The sequence below is a fragment of the Protopterus annectens genome, chromosome 5.part0 (assembly GCF_019279795.1).
Source record: "Protopterus annectens isolate FY-2018-M chromosome 5.part0, PAN1.0, whole genome shotgun sequence".
Classification (NCBI taxonomy): Eukaryota; Metazoa; Chordata; order Ceratodontiformes; family Protopteridae; genus Protopterus; species Protopterus annectens.
The window spans coordinates 403,851,827-403,878,402 of NC_056735.1; the positions used below are offsets into that span (position 1 = coordinate 403,851,827).

At 40.6% G+C, this 26,576-nt stretch overlaps 1 protein-coding gene across 1 annotated transcript in view; it reads right to left on the reverse strand.

The window, feature by feature from the left end:
- CCDC80 (coiled-coil domain containing 80) overlaps positions 1-26,576 on the reverse strand; it is a 451,240-nt gene that overhangs the window by 159,113 nt on the left and 265,551 nt on the right. The gene's annotated exons all lie outside the window — the stretch shown is intronic.

Here is a 26,576-nt window from a genome sequence, read left to right on the forward strand (position 1 = left end):
AATTGCAATCACTGGAATACTGTCCACATTTTTAATCTTCCAAATGTCATTTATACTGCAGACTTCTGCATTTAATGCAATGTGCAAACATACCCTTTTAATGACTTTGTAATGACTTTGTACACATTTCTGCCTGACAAGTTATTAATTTACTTTCTTTGGGATATAACTATTGCTGTGCAAGTGTAGATGCTACATTCATATATGAATAATGTTATGAACGCTTTCACTTTGTTAGAAAAGTTCCCTTAAAATTACATTATGAACATAACAGTGAGGTTTCTTCAAGTTATGGAATAATGCTATCAAACAAAATGAACTAACAGATGCACAGACAGGATGAAAGCATGCTGAAATGTACGAATGAATGAATGAAAGACTGAACAAAATACTGCACAGGGAAGTTTGCAAACAATATCCATGAGAATATCAACATAGAAGAGACTAGAAAATATGGATTGCAAAAGAATTCACAAGATGCGACTGATGTTATGTGTGTGTGTGTGTGTGTGTGTGTGTGTGTGTGTGTGCACGTGCATGTCTCTCTCTCTCTCTTTTTATATATATATATATATATATATATATATATATATATATATATATATATATAGTGATGCACTGGCCCAGTAATCAAGGAGCCCCAATCCTCACCACTGGCAATAGTGAGGGATGTACACAATGGGAGGATGACAAGTACACACACACATTAAAGTACAATTTCCCTTAAGAGCACACAGAGAGCACAGTCAGTCTGGAGCTGGTTTCTCACTCTTTCTCCAAATCCCCAATAAGACTCCCCACTGGCACAGCTATAGGGTTAAGATCTCATCAGAGGGGTCAGACCAAAACCTCCAGCACCCTCTCTATCCAACCAGTGCTTCGTGTCCCTGCCCAAGTAGCTAACACTCACACACACACACACACACACACACACACACACACACACACACACACACACACACACACACACACACACACACACACACACACACACACACACTTTGAGATTTGATTTATACACAAACACACACACCCCTGGGGAAGGCTGGCACAGATTTACTAGCTATGCCCCCTTTTGCCCAGACTATAAGGTAGTTATCACTGCCACCAACCCCTACTTCTCAGCTACTTAAGGCCCTTACAAAGGATGACCAATCCTACTGTGTATTGTTACTGTTATCCAAATGGAAAGTGTGACCAAGACTAAGGCTATATAGGAGTGGCCTGTACAGTGTTGCCAAATACATATGCAAGTACTCTAAGAGCTTAAATATGTCTCACACATATCAGCCACAAAGATAGGTTCAAATATTTAATAATAAATAATAAAAGAACAAGACAATACTCAATCAATACAGTTACTTCAGAGTTCAGAATCACAGGAAATATTTTAATACAACATTGCAGGACAGTCTCTAATAAATACAGAAATCATCTAAACTAATCTTTACTATATTCCTATCTATATGTAACAGAAATTAGTGTACCCTAGTTACTTACTATTAGCAAGGCAAGTGCAGATGTTGATGATGATGAATAGATGTCAGATCCAAAGACAAATACAAAATGCACACAGTCTCTCTCTGAGGGAGTTCTTAAATCAGTATGACATATTACTGCTTGGTTAGCTTGGATGACATCACTTTTTGTCACCTGACATTAGTTCCCAAGCTACCCAGATTGTCAGAAAGTACATGCATTTTTAGCATCTCTCTATGAAAAATACATATCTTTCAGAACTGTGCAGCTGCTAGGAAGTCATATAGCAATAAAACACTTTACATTTTAAACTTAGTAATTACTTTTCCCCAAGACAATAGAAAGAAACTTCTAGTTCTAGACATCCTGTCACCTTGCTGCATTAACTGACTTGTATAGCACATCGTAAATCACTTAATTTCAACTTATTTTCTTGAAATTTTGTAAGCAGATCTTCTGTGTTCCAGCAGGATATGCTGTGGTTACATTCTTGAAGCTCAGTACATAACATACAGTTCTGTATAAATCATACCAATATTCACAAATGACATAGAATTATTTACAAAATTCCAGATAGCTGGGCTAGCAGTGTCACACACACACACATGCATATATATATATATATATATATATATATGTATATATATATGAGTCCCTATTAGATGAATGAAAGATCAAGATCTCGAACGGCTTAAAGGACGGCAATGCTGTTCTTCGAGATTGCTATTGTGAGATCGTGATACAGTGAAGATCGGAAAATGTTCACTTTCCTCACTGTAGTGCAATCTCAGAGTTGGCATATATAATTAGCGGGGGGGTGTGGTGGGTGAAGCCCACCACAATAACAATTTCAAAGATTGGCATTTTCGACTTTTCAGCCATTTGAGATATTGATTTTTCATTCGTATAATCGCGGTGGTATGGCGGTAGCATTGTTACCTCACAGCAAGAGGTTCTCCCATTCGATTCCCAGCTTGGCTTGGGAGTGCCTCCTGAGTGGAGTCTGCATATCCTCCCCATGGTTGGGTAGCGTTTGAAAGACATGCGTGTGTAAACGGGTGTGCCTTCGTTGAAGGTTGGGCATCGAGCTGGCACCTCGGCATTTCATAAAAAAATTAACTGCCAATCATTAGCAGACGCTGTGGCGACCCCTTACCGGGAAAAAGCCGAAAGACAAACAACAACAACATAATAGGGACTCGTGTGTGTATATTTATATATATATATATATATATATATATATATATATATATATATATATATATATATACACACACACATAATATGTATATACATACAGATATGGCCAGAATAGTTCTGATAAATGAAATGGAATGAATCACTAAATGTCATATCATTTCATCACAGATTAGAAACAGCTAAAGCAAAAACATTTACAAATGATGATTGCAATATAAGTAATACATTTACATTTGAGATCATAACATTCCTGATCATAAACCACTAGTATACCTAGGGTGGGTCAAAGGGATAACTGCCTTGGGAGCAAAGCATTAGGGGGTGTATTCTCTGATCCATCATCCCAATTCCCAATTGCTCTTCAGTGCACACCAGCTTCTAAAAGCTGGTATTGCATTTGCAGTCAAATGTAAGGGGTGTAGCACTCTGTTGTGGTTTAAACTGTAGTAAAAAAGCATTTTGTTGCAGTTTAGAAGTAATTTTTTAAAACTAAAACCTGAGTGCTGTAGCACTCTATGCAGGGTAAAAACTGTAATGCAGCAAGCAGTTTGCTACAGTTTAAAAGAAAAACATTTTTTTGAACTAAATATGAAGAAGGAGGGACATAGACAGGTAACAGTAATTGGACCTGATTGGCTCCTGCATTTCATGAACCCATGTACCTGATTGAGGACTTTTTTTTATTTTTTGCTGTTCTATTGAAGAGCTGGGCAGGAGAGAGGAGGAGTGGGATTGGCTTACCTGGTTGCTGTGCCAGTGCAAGGAGTGGACCTTTTCTTGCTTGAGAGCATGTGGATTGGGTGTTGTCTTTGCAAAAGCCCTTTCTTTTTTGGCTCTTCACTTCAACAGCCAAGGGTGTGAGGCACTAGTTTGTGGGATGCTGGTTGCAATATATAAATATCTATATATGGATCTACTTTATTTCATTGAATCTCATTTGATTTCACTGAATTTCATTTCACCCCGACCACTTTGTTAAAACTCAAATTACTGAAAACTCATTTCATTGAATCTTATTTCACTGAACTGCAGTTAGTATATATGGCATTGTATAGAGTACTGTAAGGCAAGTAAAAGGTATATGCCCCTTTCCCCAATGTAGTGTGATTCTGGATTTAGTGTATGTATATATATATATATATATATATATATATATATATATATATATATATATATATATAGTTTGGGGGTGTATGGGGCATAGCCCCCCCCCAATTAGTTTGAGTACATATTGTTTTCTGGAGAGAGTTAGTCATTGGTGTTGCAAGTATGCCTGTTTATTGTTTAAAATGTATTGTTTTGAAGTTTTTGGTAAAACACAATATAAAACAAACAAGGTTGGGGGCTTCACCCCCCCCAACTATATATACTAACTCCAGGATCACACTACAGTGGGGAAAAGGGCAAATACCTTTTATTTGCCTTACAGCACTCTGCACAGTGCCATATATACTAAGTTCAGTTCAGTGAAATGAGATTCAGTGAAATGAGTTTTCAGTAATTTGTGTTTTCAGCGATGTGGTTGGGGTGAAATGAGATTCAACGAAACAAAGTAGATCGATATATATATATATATATATATATATATATATATATATATATATATATATATATATACATACACACACACACACACACACACACACACACACACACACACACACACACACACACACACACACACACACACACACACAATAAGGGATCCAAATAAGTACAGCAAAACAAAAAAATCCAGCAGCCAAGGACCAGAAATGCAGTATTAAATTTTATTTAAAACAGCTCCAAACAAATGAAGACTGGTTTCACTAAGGCTTTCTCCATGGGTGAAATAACAAGTGCCACTAACCAGGAGCATATATAACTTCCTACTACCATTACCTAATACAAAGGCACCAATAGAAGAAAACTGACATCATATTGTGAAACTTTTTAAAACTTCTAATGTGTAGATATAATCACAGAAATGGAAATAAATATATGTAATACAGGTACGTATTACTAATTGTCTTAATAAAATTGCTTACTATAATGCAATGCATTGGGAAAATCACTTTAATTTCTGTATGAATTATGCATCATTCAATATTATTAGCATGATATTATCCTAAATTTTGCACAAAATGATTCAGAGCTTAGGTTAATATTTTTATTCATTCTAATTTACTAGAGATATTTTAATACTGTTTATTTGCATTTCAGTACTTTGATGGGATGTGTAGTTTGCTTTAAAAGTTATAGGACCTCAGTGGGATACAGTTAGGTGTTGCCTCATTTTATTTAATATCCAGTTATCCAATATTGTTTTACTGATTTGGAAATGCATTTAACACACACTGACAGCAAAAGATCTGATGTTGTATTGTTAAGGACAACAGCTCAGAATAAATTTCATGTATTAGCACAATTATTCTTCACTAGTTTTCCATACCTGCTTTTTCCTATAGTATTCAGGGCCATGGAGTAACTAGAGGTTCTCCCAACAGATATTGGCCATTACAATAAGGAACTAGCCTGGAAGAGATGTCAGTTCATTGGTGGATGTAACACACTCTCTGACACACACACACACACACACACACACACACACACACACACACACACACACACACATTAATAGAAAGTTTGTAGAATAGTTTCTGTCTATAAGTATGTCCTTTGGGTGTGGAAGAAACAAAAGATGTCTGGTGAAAACCCATGTAGATACAGGCAGCACATGCATCCTTCTCACATAACATACCCCAAATGGAAATCATGCCAGATAGTCCAGTTGTGTGAAACAGCAATGCTGAACACTGTCTGCCTTCACACTATTCATAGCATCCAGTATATTCAACATGACAAAGTTTGGCAACAGAATACTTTAACTGTAGATGTCAGAAGTAAACCTTATAATGTGCTTGAACAATTATTATAATCAATGTTAAAGTACAACTTGTCTGTTTAATGGATGTGTGCTTGTTCTAAAAATATGGTCAGAAAACTCTTTTAGAGAGGGACGACTTCTGAGGCCATAATTCCACTTCTCAGCAAACAGACCACTGTTCACTTCATGCATACAATCAGTTGCCTTGTTGAATGAACAGTGATTGTACAGATTTCAGTGTGGCTACTGTTTGCTTATTTTTTATTCTATTTTGATAGCAGGTAAACTAATTGGTCTAACAGGAGTATTTTGCTAATAACCCAAAACAGTCAGCTGGTAGAGTTATGGAAAAAATAAATAACAAGACAGAATAGCATACATTCAGTAGGGATGAGACTACATTCAGTACTTACAATAGTGCTTACAAAGAACTAATCTGTGATAAGAAAGGATAATACTTTTAAAATCCTTTCTGAATGATGGATTATTATATTGTGTTATAAAACTACAAAGTTAATGTATTATCATTCATCTTTCTTCAATAGGAACTGTATCATAGTGTTAGAAAAATATGTATTTGAACAAGTATAAAGTGCTAGTTTAAAAGCAAATAGTATATAATGCATTTTATTCTATTTACAATATGGCAATAAGAATGATTTTACATGTAATTGCTTGAAGCTTTGGAGCTGCAGTGTATTTGAACTCTGACCCTGGCAGTAGCCAGCTCAGCAAGCTTATGTTTTTCACTAATGATTATCTGCTGGGTCAGGAAAATTAAATGTATAAAGCATTGAATATTCTTATTCCTTCCTCTGATATAATTGACCTTGTGAATGTATCAGAGATAAGACACAGCTGCTAAAGTAAAAGTTGTTACAAGAGTGAACCGACTATTGTATTCAAGCTAGCCTGAGACCTTGGAAGAGTAACATTTACAGAAAGACATTATAACGAACCAGGTGCTTTGCAAGGCTGTATTATTCCCATGGGAAAACTTTTAAAATGTATAACATCAGCTTTTTCTTATGAATAGAATATTGTAGACCATAGTGATGTAGGTGCCCTGTGACTAACCACGTCAGTAAGGTGGGCACAGCCTGAATGTAAGACTATATAAAATTGTGTATTTCCTGCATCATGTCAGACAAAACTCTGTACTTGTATGGTTTTTTGCCTCCTGGTGTACACTAGTAAACTTTGCATCTGAGCCTCCTGTGTTGTTATCATTTGTTTTATTTAACAGTTTGGTCCTCCTTGAACCGGAATTCCCTTGGTAAGCTGCAGATCAGAGTGTATCGGTGGTTGAATACTGCGCAGGAGAAGTTACCAAAAGGGTTCTTCTTGAAACACAAAGACCTCCGACTGAATTGTCGTCTTGAGAGGCTGGCCACTTTCTGATCTGCGTCAAGAGCGGTCTCGAACTGGTCGACCCAGGAGGCTCAGGTAGGAAAATATTTGCCTTTTTCTGTTTTAGATCAGGGACTAGGTTACAGTAAATGTCATTGTCAGAGATTTGTTATACAGATCAGGGACAAAAGGAAATTACTGTATATTTTGTCAGAGATCAGGGAAACAGAATAAGGTAGACAGTTATTCTAGATAAACTGTGTAAGGAACTGAAATACCACGTGGTGAAAAGGGTTACGTAACATTTTTTAGAATGGGAAATCAGTGCACTAAAAAATCGCGAGATCCGCCCCTAACTGATGACGCAAAATATATGCAATTACAACGGACTGATAATGTAAGGTATTATACAAAATGGGTTAATAAATACGGATTTGATGGTAAATTAAACAAAATTTCATTAGTTAAACTTTTAAAACAGCTTAAATCTGACGCAGAAGGTCAGGCAAAAAAACAACAGCAATTAGGCATTCCTCAAGCACACAGGTGGATTGAGGAAGTAAACCGAAGGGAACAGAAAACTAAAAATGCAAAAACATTATTTTTAGACAAAGAGGATAATAATACTGTAATAGCGACGGCCCCTCCCCCTCCGCCCCCTCCAATGCCTTTTTCAGGATATGAAGCAGGAGGACAAGCTGGTCCACCTCCATGTTATCCTGAAGTTACAAGAGTACTAAAACCATTTGTTAGAGATCCTATTGAAACTAGGTCCCGGACATGTAAAACACTTGGGGACACAGACTTATATCAAATAGGGAAAAACATACTAGAAGAGAGTGAGGAAGAAATCTGTCCACTGATCGAGGTACCAAATCCTCAGGCAGGACAGGAAGGGCAGGACCCAACTCTTCTAGTATATAGACCATGGACACCGGAAGATATTCGGAAAGCTACAGAGGGAATCCCTCATCCAAAAGTTAATTACACAAAATTTTTACAAGATTTACAAGGTATGAGACTAAGTTACCACTTGAATGGGGAAGAAGTAGAAAAGGTAGTTAGACAGATTGTGGGTCCAGACTGGCACATGATTTGTGGCACCTGGAATCCTCGTAATGCAGAGCTTAAACCACTCCCACATAGTGACGCAGAATTAGACAACAGAGTCAAAGGTCTTACAGACCGAATTTCTGAAAATGGAAACCTAGAGCAGATTGGACTTGCATTAATCAATGCATACAGCAAGAGAATGAAACTGTAGATGGGTACTATGGTAGATTATTGGAATGTTTCAATAACCACAGTGGTATGGCTATTCCTGAAAATCAGACACATGATACCTCATATGAACAGCAACTGAAAAATGCGTTTTTGAAAGGTTGCATTGCACCTATCAGTAGCTTTATTACAAAGCATATGATAGATCATCGAACAAGTAGGCTACAAGCCTTACTTGAATATGCCAGACATGCTGAAAGACACTTTAATAGTAAAAAGAAAAAGAAGACACAGGTCTTCACAGCTGAAGATGGAGCAGAGGTCTTTGTAGTACAGTCAGGTAAAAAGGGTAAGAAAAATACCCAGGGAAATAGACAATCTGACAAAAGGTCAAAAGATTTTGAAGAGAGAAAAAAGAAAGGTGAGTGCTTTAAGTGTGGCAAGAAAGGACATTTAGCAAGGGATTGCGGGCTAAATAAAAAGGTGACTACAGAAAATAAAGGTGATGAGGACTGACTATATGATAGTGATGAAAATCAGAAATCATCAGGGAAGGAAAACAAACAAAGGGCAAACGTAAATGTAGTGGAAGGAACAGAGGAAGTGCAAGCAGATGTAGAGGATGAAGAAAGTGAAATTTTAGATTTGGCATTACTGAGCTTGGAGCTCTATTTGGCAGACACAAAACCGGAAGTTACACTTCTGGTGGAAGGAAGGGAAGTGAAATTCTTGTGTGACTCAGGAGCGTCACGAATTTTGATACACCCTTCAAAGTTACCAGAACACTCTGGATCACCTGACTATATATTAGTGAAAGCAGCAAATGGACAGCTATATAGGGAGCCACTCTCCCATGATATAGCAATAACTGACCCTGTTTCAGGTATGACTCAGAAAAGTAAAATTGTAGTTTCTGCAAAATGTCCAGTAAACTTACTGGGAAGAGATCTTATGCAGATATTTGGCATAGCGGTAGTTCCCACTATGCAGGGTATGGAAGCACAAAGACAAATGGATACTTTTGTGGCGCGACCGGAGGGTGAAACCTTTTACTGGTACAGCCACGACCTAGTTACTACTGGTCCAGGGGCAGTAACCGGAGAACTGATGAATGTAGCCATCAGTAAGGCCTCCTCCCTTGACACTGACCAACAGCATTTGTTACATTGTACTCTATACTACTGTAGCATGCCAGGACCTGATAAAGAATATGAGCAAGAGTTGTTCAAAAATCCTGCTAACAGATTAATATTACGAACCTTGTATTGGGATACTGAGGGAAACAGTGTGGTAAGCTGTTCACTACCTCAGGAATTCATGACACTGTACAAATCTAATAGACTACCACATGTCATCTTGACAAAGAATAAGGATGTGAGATGGGCAGACTTAGGAGAAAAAGTAACAAGATGGGAAAAACAAACTGATTTAGAATTATCAGAACAGGGAATACAAAACAGAAATTGAATTGGCTAACACAGACACATCCAGCTGTACACTTACAAACTAGTGAAGACAGCTGATTAGCATTCTTATTAGAAGAAGAAGAAAAAGCCTTGTGTGATATACCAAACATTCTTTGGTCAACAGGTAAATCAGATGTAGGACTTATTCAAACAGCAGGACCAGTAACTATTACACCAAAATCAGCATTTAGACCACAAAAAAGACAATACCCCTTGAGGAAAGATGCAGAGCAAGGAATCAAGCCTATAATAGCAGCATTACTCAAGGAAGGAGTACTGGTAGAATCTCTTGATTCACCATGTAACACCCTCTATTTCCTGTTAAAAAGCAAACGGGAATAGCGGATGGTACAGGATTTACAAGCTGTAAACAATGCAATAATACCAGAGCACCTACGGTGCCAGACCCACACACTTTGTTGAATGATTTAAAACCACAACAAAAATATTTTACTGTGGTAGATATAAGCAATGCTTTCTTTTCAATACCTATACATCCTGATAGCCAGTATTGGTTTGCATTTACATTTCAGGGTAAAAGATATACCTATACTCGGCTACCGCAGGGATATTGTGAAAGTCCAACGATATTTGCACAAGAAATGGCAAGCAACCTGGCAGGGTTTACTCCACCAGGAGGTAGTCAGATTCTACTTTATGTAGATGACATCTTGCTAGCAGCCCCTACCCAGCATCAATGCAGGGAAGATACGATAGCATTATTGAAATTTTTAGCAGCACAAGGACACAAAGTAAACAAAAGTAAATTACAACTTTGGAGAAAACAGGTTAGATACCTAGGATATGTAATATCCAATGAAGGTAGAATATTAGACGAATACAGAAAAACAGCGATTTTACAGGCACCCAAACCAGCAACCAAGAAGGAAATGATGTCCTTCTTGGGAACGACTAATTTTTGTCGAAGCTGGATATAAAACTATGCTTTAGAATCTGCTCCACTGGCTGATTTAATATATAAAACACCAATGGCAGCACAAGATGTATTACAATGGACACCTGAAGCAGAAGCAGCTTTCTGCAGACTAAAACAATTGATAGCTTCATCACTAGTTTTAGGACTTCCAAATTACCACAAAAGATTTTTTAAGACCGTAGATTGTAAGCAGGGATACATGACGTCAGTTTTGACGCAACAGCATGGGGATAAGCAACGCCCCATAGCTTACTATTCATCACAGTTAGATCCAGTGGCACGATCATTGCCTCACTGTGTGCAAGCAGTAGTCGCAGCTGCAATGGCAGTACAGGCTTCGGCCTCAGTAGTGTTGTTCCACCCTCTCACATTGAGAGTGCCTCATGCAGTCCCGATAATTTTACTGCAAGAGAAAATAGCATATCTATCTCCTGCTAGACATCTTTCATGTATGACCATACTGCTGAGCCAACCTCATATGGTAATTGAACGTTGTACAACATTAAATCCATCAACGTTACTTCCAACTCCTGTGGATGGCACACCACACAGTTGCCTGCAGGAAATTGAGCAAATAACTTTGCCCAGACAAGACCTTACTGATATATCCTTGGATGATGCCGAGGTGACATTTTATGTGGACGGTTCATGCAGAAAGTGTCCTACAGGGAAAAATCTAGTAGGGTATGCGGTAGTCACAGATACAGAGATTTTAGAAGCCCAACCCTTACAGCATAACCTGTCTGCTCAAGCAGCAGAACTGATAGCCTTAACATGGGCTTGTACTCTAGCGAAAGATAAATGTGTGAACATATATACTGACAGTCAGTATGCTTTCTCTACAGTGCATGTTTTTGCACAACAATGGAAAATAGGGAATGATAACATCTACTGGCAAACCGATTAATCATGCGCAACTTATTTTGAACTTGTTAGATTCCATTCAGTTACCTACTAAGGTAGCTATTTGTAAATGTTTAGCTCATACAAAACAACAGGATGCAATTTCAAAAGGAAATGCAAAAGCTGATGCAGCTGCAAAGCAAGCAGCCTCAGACTCAGAAATTTTACTTTTAACTGAGGAATTACAACCCTCTGAGATTTTAGATTTAGAAATGTTAAAAACAATGCAGACATTAACTACAAAAGCTGAGAAACAAAATGGGAGAAACGAGGTGCAATCCTCGAAAATGGACTGTATATCTCCAAAGAGAAAAAAACAATATTGCCGTCTAATTTATTTAGATATGCAGCTTTGTTGAGCCATGGGCAGTGCCATGTCTCAACAGGGGGGAAGGTACAGTTAGTAAATCGAATATTCCAAACATATGGATTTATAAACTTCACACAAAAATTTTGTGCAGCATGCCATGTCTGTAATAAACATCATGCACAAGGAGCATTCAAACCCAAGCAAGGGAGTTTTCCTATACCACCATATCCATTTCATACTATCTGTATGGATTTCATAGAACTGAACAAATGTGAAGGGAAAAAAATACTGTTTAGTAATTATAGACATGTTTTCCAAATGGGTAGAAGCTTTTCCAACTAAAAATCCGGATGCAGCAACAGTGGCAAAGGCCCTAATAAAAGAAATAATTCCTAGATTTGGCATACCGGAAAGAATCTATAGTGACAATGGGACACATTTTGTGAATCAGACGATTCACCAACTTGGGAGATTCTTTGGGATCTCCTTGAAAAATCATTGTGCCTACCACCCACAGTCTGCAAGACTGGTGGAAAGGTACAATGGAATTTTAAAAAACAAATTGAGGAAGTTAGTAGACGATACACAGAAGAATTGGATTTGCTGTTTGCCTTTGGCACTGCTGAGCATGAGAACAGTTCCAAATGTAAAAGGGTTTGACCCCCTTTGAAGTGATATTTGGAAGGGCATATTATGTGCCACAGTGGAAAGCTCTCATGCCTGCAGAATTAGAGGCTGACAGCTCATTAGCTAGTTATATGAAAAAACTGTTAACTAATAAAACTGTTTTGCAGTTGAACTCTTTTTCAGATAAAAGACAGACCAGACCGTTGGAAGCAGTGCTGACCCCAGGGTCCTGGGTTTGGTTGAAGGTCACGAAGAGGAAGAATTGGGCGAGTCCAAAGTGGGAAGGACCGTACCAGGTACTGTTGGCGGCGCCTACTGCAGTCAAAGTTGCTCAAAGGTCGTCCTGGGTCCACCTGACGACTGTAAACTGGTAAAGAATTTTCAGCTTGATAAACATTTTGTGACTGACACACAACAAAGGCAGGATGGCCAAGAGCGAAATGAGTAAAAATACAGATCAACCCCAAAGATATTGTTTAATCATCTTGCTAACTATGCATTTATTGACTATGATTGTGATGACTTTCCTTTTGTTGTGGTTCTTCCTACATATAACCACACAAGTGAAAGTAGAGAAACGTGATGAACTGTCTATAGACTGGCATCCAAACTTTAACACATACCTAGCTATGAAGCGTGTATATGTAGAGACTATGAACATTTCAAATTGCTGGGTTTGTACTGCCATACCAACAGCATATGGAGGACTGTTGATGTCCGCTGTCCCCTTGGGGATAAATGAGACTTGGGAAAATTTACTTTTTGATACAGGTTCTGTAAGATCACAGGACAAAATTGCATTGTATTTGCCTATTACACAGAGGGCAATTGTATGTTTCTATAAGAATAACACACTCCAAGTGGGTTGGAGTAACTGTAACATAACTATATCTTATAAATGCTATATTAAAGCCAAAGATAAAGGCAATATTTGTAACGCAAATTATGATTCATATTTGAGCCTAATGAAAACAACATTAAGTGAAGTGCAGAGAAATCCTGTCTTGCATAAACAATTGTCTGTTATAGGCAAGAAAATGTTTCATTCAGAACTAACCCGTATCAGTACCAAAGTAGAAAACTGTTATTTTATTTGTGGGAAAAAAGCATACAAATGGCTACCTGAGAATTGGTCCGGCAGTTGTTTTTTGGGTTATCTGGTTCCAGCTATAAGGCATACTGCAGAATTACCTCTAGGTAAGATACAAAATGTAAGAGATGTAGCCCGAAAACATGAAGATTCTATCGGAAAACCTGTAAATCCAATGGGAAAAATCGAAGCTGGTTGGAAGAACCATCATTCCGTGAAAGATAAAGAAAAATTGACTCATATGGACTTGAGTGACAGTGTTATATCCTGGGCTGGGATATTTCCAGCATATGGAGCAGTCAAATCGATCTGGGAGTTAAGAAAACTGTCGAAGCTTCTCGAAGTAATGAGTAACGCAACTTTTTCTGCTCTCGAACTAGTGACTGATAAACTGAATGCAATGAAAACTGTTGTGCTACAAAATCGAATGGCTCTTGATTAATGATCACCTAGAGGTAATACAGCAGGTATCGGCCATGACTGAACCAGGCCCAAACCCACTGACGAACTTTTTCCAGAGTCTGTTTGGTGGGTGGGGTTCTATCCTAATGAATATTTTGATTGCTATTTGTGTTGGTCTGCTCCTGTTAGGAGCATGTGTCTGTTGTGGGATCCCCTGTATGAAAAGATTAGTCAAAGATTTTGTTGATATATCTGTAACTGAAACTTTGTACCAAGACATTGAATTGGAACTATTGATTCCAGATGAAACTTGTTCCGAAATATAAACTAAATGACTTGCCTAGTTAAAAGGAGACGATATAACATTGTTTATGTTTCTGAATAGAATAAAAAGTATTAAAAGGGAGGAAAATGTTAGAAAAATATGTATTTGAACATGTATAAAGTGCTAGTTTAAAAGCAAATAGTATATAATGCATTTTATTCTATTTACAATATGGCAATAAGAATGATTTTACATGTAATTGCTTGAAGCTTTGGAGCTGCAGTGTATTTGAACTCTGACCCTGGCAGTAGCCAGCTCAGCAAGCTTATGTTTTTCACTAATGATTATCTGCTGGGTCAGGAAAATTAAATGTATAAAGCATTGAATATTCTTATTCCTTCCTCTGAGATAATTGACCTTGTGAATGTATCAGAGATAAGACACAGCTGCTAAAGTAAAAGTTGTTACAAGAGTGAACCGACTATTGTATTCAAGCTAGCCTGAGACCTTGGAAGAGTAACATTTACAGAAAGACATTATAACGAACCAGGTGCTTTGCAAGGCTGTATTATTCCCATGGGAAAACTTTTAAAATGTATAACATCAGCTTTTTCTTATGAATAGAATATTGTAGACCATAGTGATGTAGGTGCCCTGTGACTAACCACGTCAGTAAGGTGGGCACAGCCTAAATGTAAGACTATATAAAATTGTGTATTTCCTGCATCATGTCAGACAAAACTCTGTACTTGTATGGTTTTTTGCCTCCTGGTGTACACTAGTAAACTTTTGCATCTGAGCCTCCTGTGTTGTTATCATTTGTTTTTATTTAACACATAGCAAATACTAATTAAACACATAAATGTCCAGCACTAAAGGATTATATTGGAAATGAGCATTCTAGAACAGAGCACAGCTTCATTTTACGTCTTCCACTGGTGATTTCTACCTCCTCAGGCTTACACCTTCAAAGACAACTAATGACAACACTTTGATTTCTTTCACATTTAGAAATGCACAGTTCTACTTGGCTAAACATTTCCATTGCGTTTAATGACCACTTATTTGTTAGATAATCAAAATGTCTCCTGAATGACAGAAAAGGATAGCACAGCCTGTAAACAATTTATAAGAGCTTTGCCAGCTGATTTGAAACAGTAGAAATCTTTGTGGACAAGAATATTGCCTTTTTAGGACATTTCATCACAATTGGGGAGGGGGGGGGGGTTAATGATCATGAAAGCTAAATTTGTCCTCAGGAAAGCATGTATGTCTCCACTGACACTGTAACTTGCATCCAGTTTTTCTAGGTTTAAAGAACTCATGGTTACACCAAAGCTCCTGGGGTACACATCGAAGTTCAGAGGACAGCAAATGCCATACTTAAAATAGTGCGAATTTAAGTGTGAATAGGAAAAATATATACTAATTTCAAGACTACAGTATCTCAGAGCATTCTACATACTCCAAGTTACAATGATCTTGGAATTAATATATACAATGCATAGGGTATGGGGGCACAATCCCCCCTACCCAAGTTGGGGTGTACAGGGTGGAGAAGATCACTACAAAAAATGCCTTAAAAGTATAACACTGTGATTCAAAATGTGCTACTTTTTAAGGTGTGTGGTTTAACATTTGTAGTGTCTCACAATTCCTATAGGGAGAAAAGCTCCTGTAGTCCTTAAAACTGGAAATGGGCTAATATATGCAGGGTGTCAGTGAAAGCTGTTTTGTCAACAGAGCTCCTCAGTGCTGCTGCCTTTAAGTAGCTGGTTAAATAAAGGAATCAGGTCTTTATAATAGTTATCAAATTCTTATACACAGGCAGCTCAAGATAAAGACCCCTAATGCTTGACTACTTCATAAGGAAACAAAAAGGTGATGATCAAAGAGACTGGTTCTACCTCCGTCACAACCGAGGTGATCACACTCAACTAACATATTAAGTCAAGTGAATAACAATTTTTGTGAGTAGTAGGGGTAATCCCCACAGACCCCTTGTAATTGAAATGAAGTCTTATGACAGATTAAGTGATTAACCATTTATCCAGATGTTAAAATCTCCCAAAATAATGCAATTTGGCTGCTTCAACACTGTTTCAGCAAGGAAATTAGTGAAATCTACCTCAAATGTCCTATGATAACTCGGTAGATGGTATAAAGGCAGAAGTCTACAATTTGTTTTGGCCCCAAGGGTATATTCATTTGAGTTGGTACTTCTTAAAGAAAGGTAGGTCACTTCTATTTTTACTTAAAACATAATACAAACCAGTCTTATCCCTGCAAGGAGCTGTAAAACAGTCAGACCTATTAGAATTGCTGCCACTTGATAAGGCTATATTTAGAATACAATGAGAGCATATGTGTAATAAAGTTTTAAATATTTTGGAGTGATTTTACTGGGAATGCATACCATGTGGCCACTGCTTCTAAACTTTGCCACTTAAAGTAAAGAACATCAGTGATTAATAGACAGTTTACCTTCATAAGTGCTTTATGCACTTGGGTGAATCTACTATGTGGGAGAAAAGAGGCTTCCAAATTGGCAATTCTCTCGAACAAAAATTGTCTGAATGTGCAATGAGTGAATGCACATTGGCATTCACTCATTGCAGATTCAACATTTTGGGTGCAGAGTGCACTATAGCGGGGATCAGGAAATGAACCCTTACCCCACTGTAGTGCAATCTTGGAGTTAGTATATTAAAGTAGGGGGGTGTTGGGGGTACAGCCCCCCATATGGGGGAAACAGGGGGGCATTACGATGTGTCTTTTACATTGTAGTTCGAAAATCAGCAAAGCTGCTGTTCGATTTGCTGATTTTACTACTATGGAGACTTTCACAGTTTAAAATTTGCACATGTGGTTCGCACAAAAGTTCGATCGATAATGTAATTTCCGACAATATGAAGGTAAACCTTAATAGACACCATGTCTTATTCTATTTGTGCAGTCATACTGACAAGTCATCTAATGAAAATTAGTAGGTATTAGAATGGAACAAGCTACTATGTTTTTTTTTTTGTAGTTGCTATGCAGATGAATAAGAATGATAACCACTTCCATTGTGAGATATTTATAGTACTGCAGCCACAAGCAGTAGTGGGTTGCGGGTCACCAGTCCAGTTCTTGTTTTTTTACCATTAAAGTCATATTATTTTGCATATTTAATTCTCATGAAAACATCTTTAAAATGGCCTTATATACTGTAGTGGATCTTCAGTATAATAAATAATGGGTAATTACGTATTATCGCAACCAGATTTTCGGGGTTGCGAAATATGCTTCCTGGAATAGAAATGACTTCAGAAAACACTGTTTGGTGTTTTTTGAAGTCATTATTGTAGAAAAAAAAGTTTGCAGTACCTTCAGGCTGTCAAACTTTTCAAGAAACAGTCTTCCAGTTTTACGTGCATTACACACACGCACACTTGAATTGGATGCTCACTTTCTGACAAACACAAAGCCTGTCATGCAGTATTACAAGCAGAGCATCTGGAGCATTTCTCCCTGGGCCTCTGGTGAAAATTGTCTCATTCCAAGTTGGACTTTCCCAGTAAACAAATGTATAAATGAATAAAATAATTTGGAGATTTTTCTGCCCAGGCCTCCACTGAAAAAGGGCTTCTACCCAGTCAGACTTTCCTGGTAATCAAATGTTATCAAATAAATAAATAAATAATAAATGAGGACCTGGAAATATTATGGGTCATGCCATGGCTGCCAGTGATATAGGAAAAGGCCAAAGAGTTTAAGCAGTATTTGCAAGAGTGTAGGGAGCTGCGGTTACTCATGTGAGGATGACCAGATCAGCCATCAGCATTTCATAAAAAACATCTGTCTATATTACCATAAATGATTTGAGTCACCTGTATATCAAGTATATCACCTGGTTCTGAGGAAGTCTCTGTAGTGGAGAGGAAAGCGCTTAACTATTTTGGAATAAATTGTGGTGTCCTTTGGATTGCTGACATTCTTCTATATGATCCTTGTCTGACAACTGCTTGCAGCTGATTGTGGCAACCAGTAATTTATGCTGTGGGCCAACTGTTTTACTGGGGATGATTTTGCAATCACTGATTCTACCCAAGTGCCCATTCTTTACTAGTAGGAAGTCTTTCTGAGCTACAGGTTGGCCACTCTTGTATGTGATCTTGTGACTGTCTCTCTTGCTAAACCTTGTGTTGGCCACCATCAAGGCATTTGCCACACAGAAATCTAGAATGACCTCTCCTTCCTTATTCCTGTTGCCCCACACATATGGACCCAGGTAATACTCATATCCTGGTCTGTCTGTCCTAATATATGCATTCAGATTGCTATTATCAACACCAGTTTCTGTTGTCCTGCTTTTTCTAGTAAGCCCTGCAACTACTGTCTGAAAGCATTCTTTTCCTCACTATCACAACCCTGTGGTGGGGCATAGGCTCTGATTATCAATAGTGCCCTATCCTTACACTGAAATTTGATTACCATGTGTCTATAACTAATTCTGATGATATCCCTTACTTTTTTTCTGAAGTCTCTTCCTCACCACAGTTCCCACACCATTTCTAGTCTGTCCTTCTCATGAGTAGTAGACTCTGCATCCCAAGCCAAGTGCCTTTGCTGCACTGCCCTCCCATCTTGTCTCACAGATACATATGATGTCCAGCTTCCTCCTTACAATCATATCATCTCCTCCTTACCATCATGCTATCCACTTCCAAGCTACAACCGGTCAGTGAACCTACACTAAGTGTGTCAATTCCTAGTTCATGTTAGGCAGGTTGATTGGTTTAATGTCCAGCTTTCACTTAACATATCTATCCCAGGTAACCCAAGCTGAGCAACTGGAAACTGGCCCAGTAGTTTATTGACCCAGGGTTGCTGAGTTTTGTGGTGGGTACACACTGGCTAATAGGGGCCCATACACCCTTCCCACCATTAGCACAGGTCCCTGGCATAAGTCAAAGTATGCCAGAACCTCAACCCACTTATGATTGGCAAATATCCATCCCATTTTTGGTGACATTATTCAACATGACTGAATCACCGAGAGCCAGTTTTTACACCATGGAGTGGCTAGCCCTGACGCAACATAAGGTCTGTGAGCCATGTTTTGCTATCTTGAGGATACAGCACCTCAACTGAAGTCCACAGCTGTGGTCTGTCAATTATTCCCTCTATAGCCATCATCTAGAGTCTGTGCTGCTGCCCACAACTCCATTCATAGGTGAATCTGAGGTGTAAACACTCATCTTGTTTTGGGAGGTGAGAGGAACCCCACATAAACACAGGGAGAACATGCAAACTACATACAGGTATTGACCATAGATCAGGATAGAATCTTGTACCTTGCATTCCTCTTAACCTCTTAGCCCAAGAATCTGGACAAAGTGTGACATAGTGGGGGACAAAGGCCCAAAAACAGGGACAGATTTTAAATATTTCTCTTATAAACTTAGAAAGTTGCTAAAATAACAGGGCTTGTGTTAACATGCATTTTCTGAAGGATACAAACCTCTGAAACTCAAATGTATGCCATTATTTAGTGATTTCATTCCTCAGATCATCCCAGTGATTTGTCATAAAACCACACATTTTATGAGTAACAGACTGAAAATATAAAGCAAATTCTGGACATTCTGTGAAAATCTGGACAGTCGAGAGGTATAGTATCTTGTGCATGGGAGGCAAAGACCTTAAACATTATGACAACTGGTCTGTTTATCAGCGAAATGTGCAGTTAGCAGTTATACTTTGTTCAGTGTTCTAAATTTTTACTAACTGCCCCATGGGAGGGAATCATCTTGGTGGATATAAGTATGGTTTTACAGCTGAGAACGCAATGCAACCTAACAGTTACTGAGACCTTCTTCAACATTTGCAGCTATTCCTGACTGGACGTCTCTTTGCTATATTTCCAGTCAACATTCCCTATAACAATAGGTGATCTACATCTTTTTCTTCACAATTATTACCATAAACACTCACAAATCACTAAGAATGTTAATAGCAGAACCAACCACAGTCAAATGTAAATAACTTCAAAAGAAGCTTGCATTTATGGTACTAAGAACAAGAAATTCAGCACAAATACCAGCAGAAAGTATTTTTTAGTTACACTTATTTATTTTATTCTTGTATGCTGATGTGAGCTCTGGGGTCAATCTAATGCTCATCTCCTTCATTTGTCCTAACATGGGGTAAAGAGTAGGCAGGAAAACCTCACAGTTGTCACACTAATAGGCCAAGGCTTTTTTTATGATATATCGACAAGTTTTCTTATTTGCTGCATATGACGTACAGTAGCAGCTGTGTAGAAAATCCACATTATTTGCTTGTGTGCTCTTACTGATGATGTCTACCTGCATTTCTTCTCATTGTTAGCTTCCAGAAAACATGCACCTACCCTGAGTGCAAAATGTTGGGTGCTGGCTGCTCCAATCTTCCTCCTGTTTAGACAGCCCTCGGGCACACTAGCCAGTAATAAAAATATTTGCTGGCATTACAGATAAGAGTATGAGAAATGTAGAAAATTGGGTTTTATTCACTTTTTCATAAGTACATACCTTCCATCTAGTAAATATAAAAGCAAAACTAAAAGAATATTTATATAACATATTTTAACAAGTGCTGGGTATAATGTACAGTTGAAATATGTGTAAAACTAAGGCAGACTTGTAAAATGAGAAGTTATGCACCTACCATAACGTTCCATGTTAGTTGTCTTCTTCTCGCCTTCTTTCTTGCTGGATGGGTTCGGAGCCGATCCTCGGCACCGACTCGGCCAATACTAAAGCTCGAGAGCTATTTCCACCGGCTCGAGGCTCCCCTATATCCCACAATGCTAGGCGGTAAATACCCACATCTCATTTGATAGCTGAAAGAATAGCAGTGCTGGTCTCCTAGAGACAGAGAAAAAGGAAATCCACCTCTATAGAAAGACTACCTGTAGAACTATCAATCAGGGGCAATAGAGGTGGTTGACGCTGTGTAAGATAAAAGATCCCAAGGATCCTCTCGGTCTGTCCAGGCTAGGGGGATGGAGGGTGGGACGCAAGAAAGAAGGCGAGAAGAAGACAACTAACATGGAACGTTATGGTAGGTACATAACTTCTCAATGTTAAGTTGTCAATCTCGCCTTCATTCTTGCTGGATGGGACCACGTCCCTAGCACCGTTATCCTGGGTGGCTCATCAGAACAGACTCTTGAGTACGGTGGAACCAAAGTTAGCCCGGTTTCTGGAGGCCATATCCAATTTATAATGTGAGATAAAGGTATGAGGAGAAGCCCATGTAGCTGCTTGACAGATGGAATCTATGGGCAGTCTGTCTTGAAATGCTACAGACGTAGCTAACGCTCTGGTTGAATGAGCTCTAGGTCGTGATGGTAGCTTTTGGTGTCTGAGTTCATAAATGAAGGAAATTACAGAGGCCAGCCATCTCGAAAGGGACACTTTGGAAACTGGAAGGCCCATCTTGCCTTCCGCATAGGATAGGAATAGCTGGTTAGACTTCCTAAACTGTTTAGTCCTATCCAAATAATAGCGAAGCTGGAGATGAACATCTAGGAAATGTAACTTTTGTTCTGCCTTGTTGGAATAATTAGGGAAGAAAACTGGAAGGTCGATTGTCTGATTCAGATTCGCCTCAGAAGAAACCTTTGGTAAAAAGGAAGGGTTGGTCCGAAGGGACACCCTGTCTTTGTGGAAAACTAAGTATGGAGGACGACTGCAAAGAGCATGAAGTTCAGATACCCGTCTAGCAGATGTTATGGCTACTAGAAAAAGGGTTTTCCATGAAAGCAATTTCAGAGAGCAGGAAGCGGCCGGTTCGAAGGGGGGGGGGGAGAATCAAGGAGGCTAGAACCAACTTTAAGTCCCACTGAGGTGGGGGGTCTCTAATTGGGGGCTTGAGCAAAAAGATACCTTTTAGAAAGGCTTTGCAAAGTTTATGGGACATGATGCTGGAGTCTGAAAAGCCTACATGGAAATTAGATATGGCCACCAATTGTACTCTAATAGTAGACGAAGAAGAACCTGAGTGAAAAAGTTCTGCCAGGAAGTCTAGTATAGACTGGATAGGTGCAGTGAAAGGGTCTATGTTATTAGTTGCTGCCCAGAAGGAAAAACGTTTCCACTTGCTATTGTAAATCCTTCTTGTAGAAGACTTGTGGGAAGCTATAAGGATGTTACGGACCGAATGGGAAATTAAAGGAAGCCTGGCTAGGGTAGGAAGCAGAGCAACCAAGCTGTGAGGTTGAGAGATGGGAGGGAGAGGTGCAGCTGACCCGATTGATGGGTCAAAAGATCTGGCACTGGATCCAGATGCCAAGGCTGCTCCAACAGAAACCGATGAAGGAACGGAAACCATATCTGACGAGGCCAGTAAGGGGCAATGAGGATCATGTCGACTCTCAATGCGGTAGCTTTCTGAATTACTTGAGAGATCAGTGGAAAGGGGGGAAAGGCATACAGAAGTCCCAGAGGCCAATCGTGGACTAGAGCGTCCCTGGCGGGTTGACCTGGTAGGGGAAAGAGGGTGAAGAAATCGTGACACTTGCTGTTTTGGGGAGTAGCAAAAAGATCGCAGCAAGGTCGGCCCCATTTCTGAAAAATTTCTTCCAGCACTGACTGTTTGAGAGACCACTCGTGTGGTATGAGTAAGTCTGCTCAACTTGTCCGCTATCACGTTGGACTTCCCGGGGTTGTGCATTGCTATCAGAAACCGCTGAGATGAGATCGCCCACTGCCAAAGTCTGAGTGCCTCTCGACATAAGGGATAAGACTTGGTTCCACCCTGTTTGTTGATGTACCATACTACAGACATATTGTCTGTCTGAATTGCAATAGTCCCGGTGGGAAGAGAGTGCTGAAGGGCTTGCAACACTAAAAGTACTGCTCTCATCTCCAGGACATTTATGTGCAGATAGCCCTGACAATGCCCCCCCCACCAGATCAGGAAGGTGTCCGTTGTCACCGTGGCAACCGGAGGGGGGGGGAATGAATGATCTGCCCTGAAGAACTTGAGGGGAGGTCATCCACCAAGTTAGATGCTTCTTGCATGATTGGATCAGCAGAATACTGTGAGACATTGGGAGCTGTTGGAAGGACCACTGAGAAAACAGCATCCACTGGAGGATCTGCATGTGAAAGCGTGCTAGGGGAAGAAGTGTAATGGCAGCTGCCATGAGACCTAAAACCTTCAAGACAAACCTGGCTTTGATCCTGTCGCATTGAAGAAGAATGTGAACATGTTTGCGGATATCTGATACTCTTTGCTCTGTTAGTTTCGAGGAAAGATGAATTGTGTTTAAGGTGGCGCCTATAAAGGTAATAGCCTGACAAGGCAACAAGGCAGATTTTTCGAAATCTATGGAAATGCCTAGAGCTTGACAAGTATGAATGGTGTAGTCTCTGGATAAGAGAAGTTGACGCCTGGTGGTAGCGGTAAGGAGCCAGTCGTCCAGATATGGAAACACCTGGAATCCTTGTCATCTCAGATGAGCCATGACCACTGCCATGCATTTGGTGAAAACTCGGGGGGGCTGTAGTGAGACCAAAGGGCGGGGCTCTGAACTGATAGTGACTGGCTCCCAGCCGGAAGTGGAGGAACCTTCTGGAGTGTCTGTGCATCTTGATATGATAGTACGCATCCTGAAGGTCTATTGAGCACATCCAATTGTCCTGACCCAAGAAGGGTAGAATGGACTGAAGCGTGACGGTCCGGAATTTTGTTTTGTTTACAGACTTGTTTAGTCTGCTGAGATCCAATATTGATCTCCAGTCCCCTGTCTTTTTTGGAACCAAAAAGAATTTGGAGTAGATTCCGGATCCTTGCTGGTCTGCAGGGACTGGCTGGATAGCTCTTTTTGACAGCAGCTTTGATATTTCTAGCACTGCTTGTTCCCTTAGACTGGGTGGAACATCTGGAAGGGGCCCTTTTGGTTGGGATGGGATGTGGACAAAGGGAATTTTGTAACCCTCGGATATAATCGACTGTACCCATTTGTCTTGAGTGAGGGAAAGCCAGGCTTCTGGATACAGTGATAATCTTCCCCCGACTGCCTCAGAAGGTGGACAGTCAGGCAGCTTCTCAGGGATGCTGAAAAGGTTTGTCAGAGAGAGTCTCTCTGCTACCTTGATTCTGCGGACTCCCCCCTGCCCCTAGGGCGGCGTCTATTGTTGTTCCCCCCTCTGCCTCTAGAGGGGAACTGACTGCGTGCATCAGGCGAGACTCCCTGTGATTTGCAGAACCACATTTTTACCCCCTTCTGACCCTTGGGATACGGTCTGGAAGGGGTAGAAAACCGGACTCCCACGGCAGAGAGAGTCTTGCCATCCTGTTCGCACCTAGTCAACGTGTCCTTCACCTGAGGTCCAAACAACGCTGTACCATCAAAATGGGAATTGGTGAAGGACGCCTTGAAAGGGTCCGCAAAGTTACAAAGCCACATCCAGGCATGACGTCATAAAGCTACACCTATGCTAGCGGCTCTACTCACCCCATTGGCCGCATAAGAAAGAAGCCACATGGAGGAGTTGACGATTGAATTCAGGGTTGCCAGCTGGGAGTTCATTTTGTCTCGAAACCCCTCAGTTGTTGGATCCTGCAAAGCATCACCCATTTCCTTGATCATATCTCTCTGAAGACGGGTGAAGTGACACAAGTAGTTCAGCGAACACATAGCAAAGGTCGCTGAGGAGAACATCCACTTAGCATACCTATCCATAGTCCTAGATTCCTTATTAGGAGGATGGATAGGTACCGAAGGATCAGCTAATTCCTTCTTAGTGGCTGGGCCACCACCATAGCATCAACAGAGATGCCCTTGGATAAGAATTCTTTGTCCTTAGGAGCTGTAATAAACTTGGACGGCCTTCATGGGGTAGGTTCCACCGTATCAGGGGCTGTCCATGCCATCCTTGCCACCACTTCCATGAGGGGGTCAAAGGGAGGAGATATCCAGGAGGTGGAAGGGCGAGAGCCAAAAGCCTCAAGGTAGACCGACTCGTCCTCTGAAGGGTTAAGGGTGGACCAGTTCCCCCTCTGTTTAAGGATCTCAAGGATGTCTGAAAAGGAGATATCCTCAGAGGAGGACCGTGGGGACCCTTCAGACTCATCCAAGTCAGTATCCGAGGTGGTAGACTCGGGGGAGTCAATATGCTTCCTCTTGCATTGTTTCTTCCAAGGGGGTTCCCCTGAAGGATCAGGAGAAGCCTCGGAAGAGGAGGATATTCCTAGTGGGGAAACTTGAGACGTTGGCTCTCTACGGTCTGGGACGAGAGGGTGGGTAGAGACCATCGCAGGCACTGTAGAGGGAGGAGCTGAGGGAGCCGACCGTGGAACAGACACCGGGTCTAGCACACTCTGCATGACCTCGAAGGCACCCCGATCAGGTGGGGCCAAAGATCCCCACTCTGAAGAGACGAGGACTCCTCCCGGCACCGAAAGGGACGGCTCCGAGGCTGATGTCGGGGCCGAGCTCACCAGCGCCGAAGCTCCAAGAGGGAGAATGGGCTCGAACAAGGGTCCGATGCCACTCGCCCCCTTGGAGCCAACGAGGGAAGCCTGGCGCCCAGATCCCTCCAAGGAGGAGATCGGAGCCGACGACGGAGCTGAAAGTGGAAGTATTGGCTCCAACGCACCGACAGTCATGGCTCCGAGAAGCTCCTGCTCCGAACTCATGGGAATCGGAGGAGGAACTGAGGAAGGGATGGGTATAGCCACTGACCATTGGGTAGGGCTATGCAGTATTTGGGCTAGTGCCTGGGACTTGAGAAGTCTGCTCACCACCCTCTCTAAGTCATGGTCGGACAGTCTGGAGGACCAAGAGGAGTGGGACCTATGGCTCCTCTCTGATAATAGTGGAGATCCCGGGGCCGAGTGGATAGAGCCAATGGATGGGGATCTAGACCTCTTTCTAGTAGATGGCTCCAACAAAACTATCAGAGCCGTCTGAGTCTCGGACCTCTCGGCTCCAGCCGGAGCCGAGGTAACCGTTTTAGTCTTAGAAACTTCGGCTCCAGACGGAGTCGATGTCGAAAAAGCCTTAGAGCCACCAGCGGACAGCTCTGAAGCTGGAGCCGACGCCTTGGAAGGCTTGGAAGGTTTTCCTGACACGGTCTGGGTCAGGGAGCCTTCAGGCTTTAATAAGCCTCGAAGTATCAACTTATTTTTGCGTTCCTGCAGGACTCTTGGACTGAAAGCGTGGCAGACAGAACAAGAGTCCTGCAGGTGCAAAGGTCCCAGGCAATATACATAAGAAGTGTGACCGTCTGTCAGAGACATTTTCTGACAACACGAGTCACACTTCTTAAAGCCTGAGACCTTAGAGTCTTTAGACATCCCAAAGAAAAAACTGTGAAACACAGACACACCTGTTAAGAAAGGGGAAAAAAATCCAAACACTCCCACAATAAGTATGACTAAGGGGAAGGGAGGAGGGCCCAAAGGCCTAAGAAAATTAACA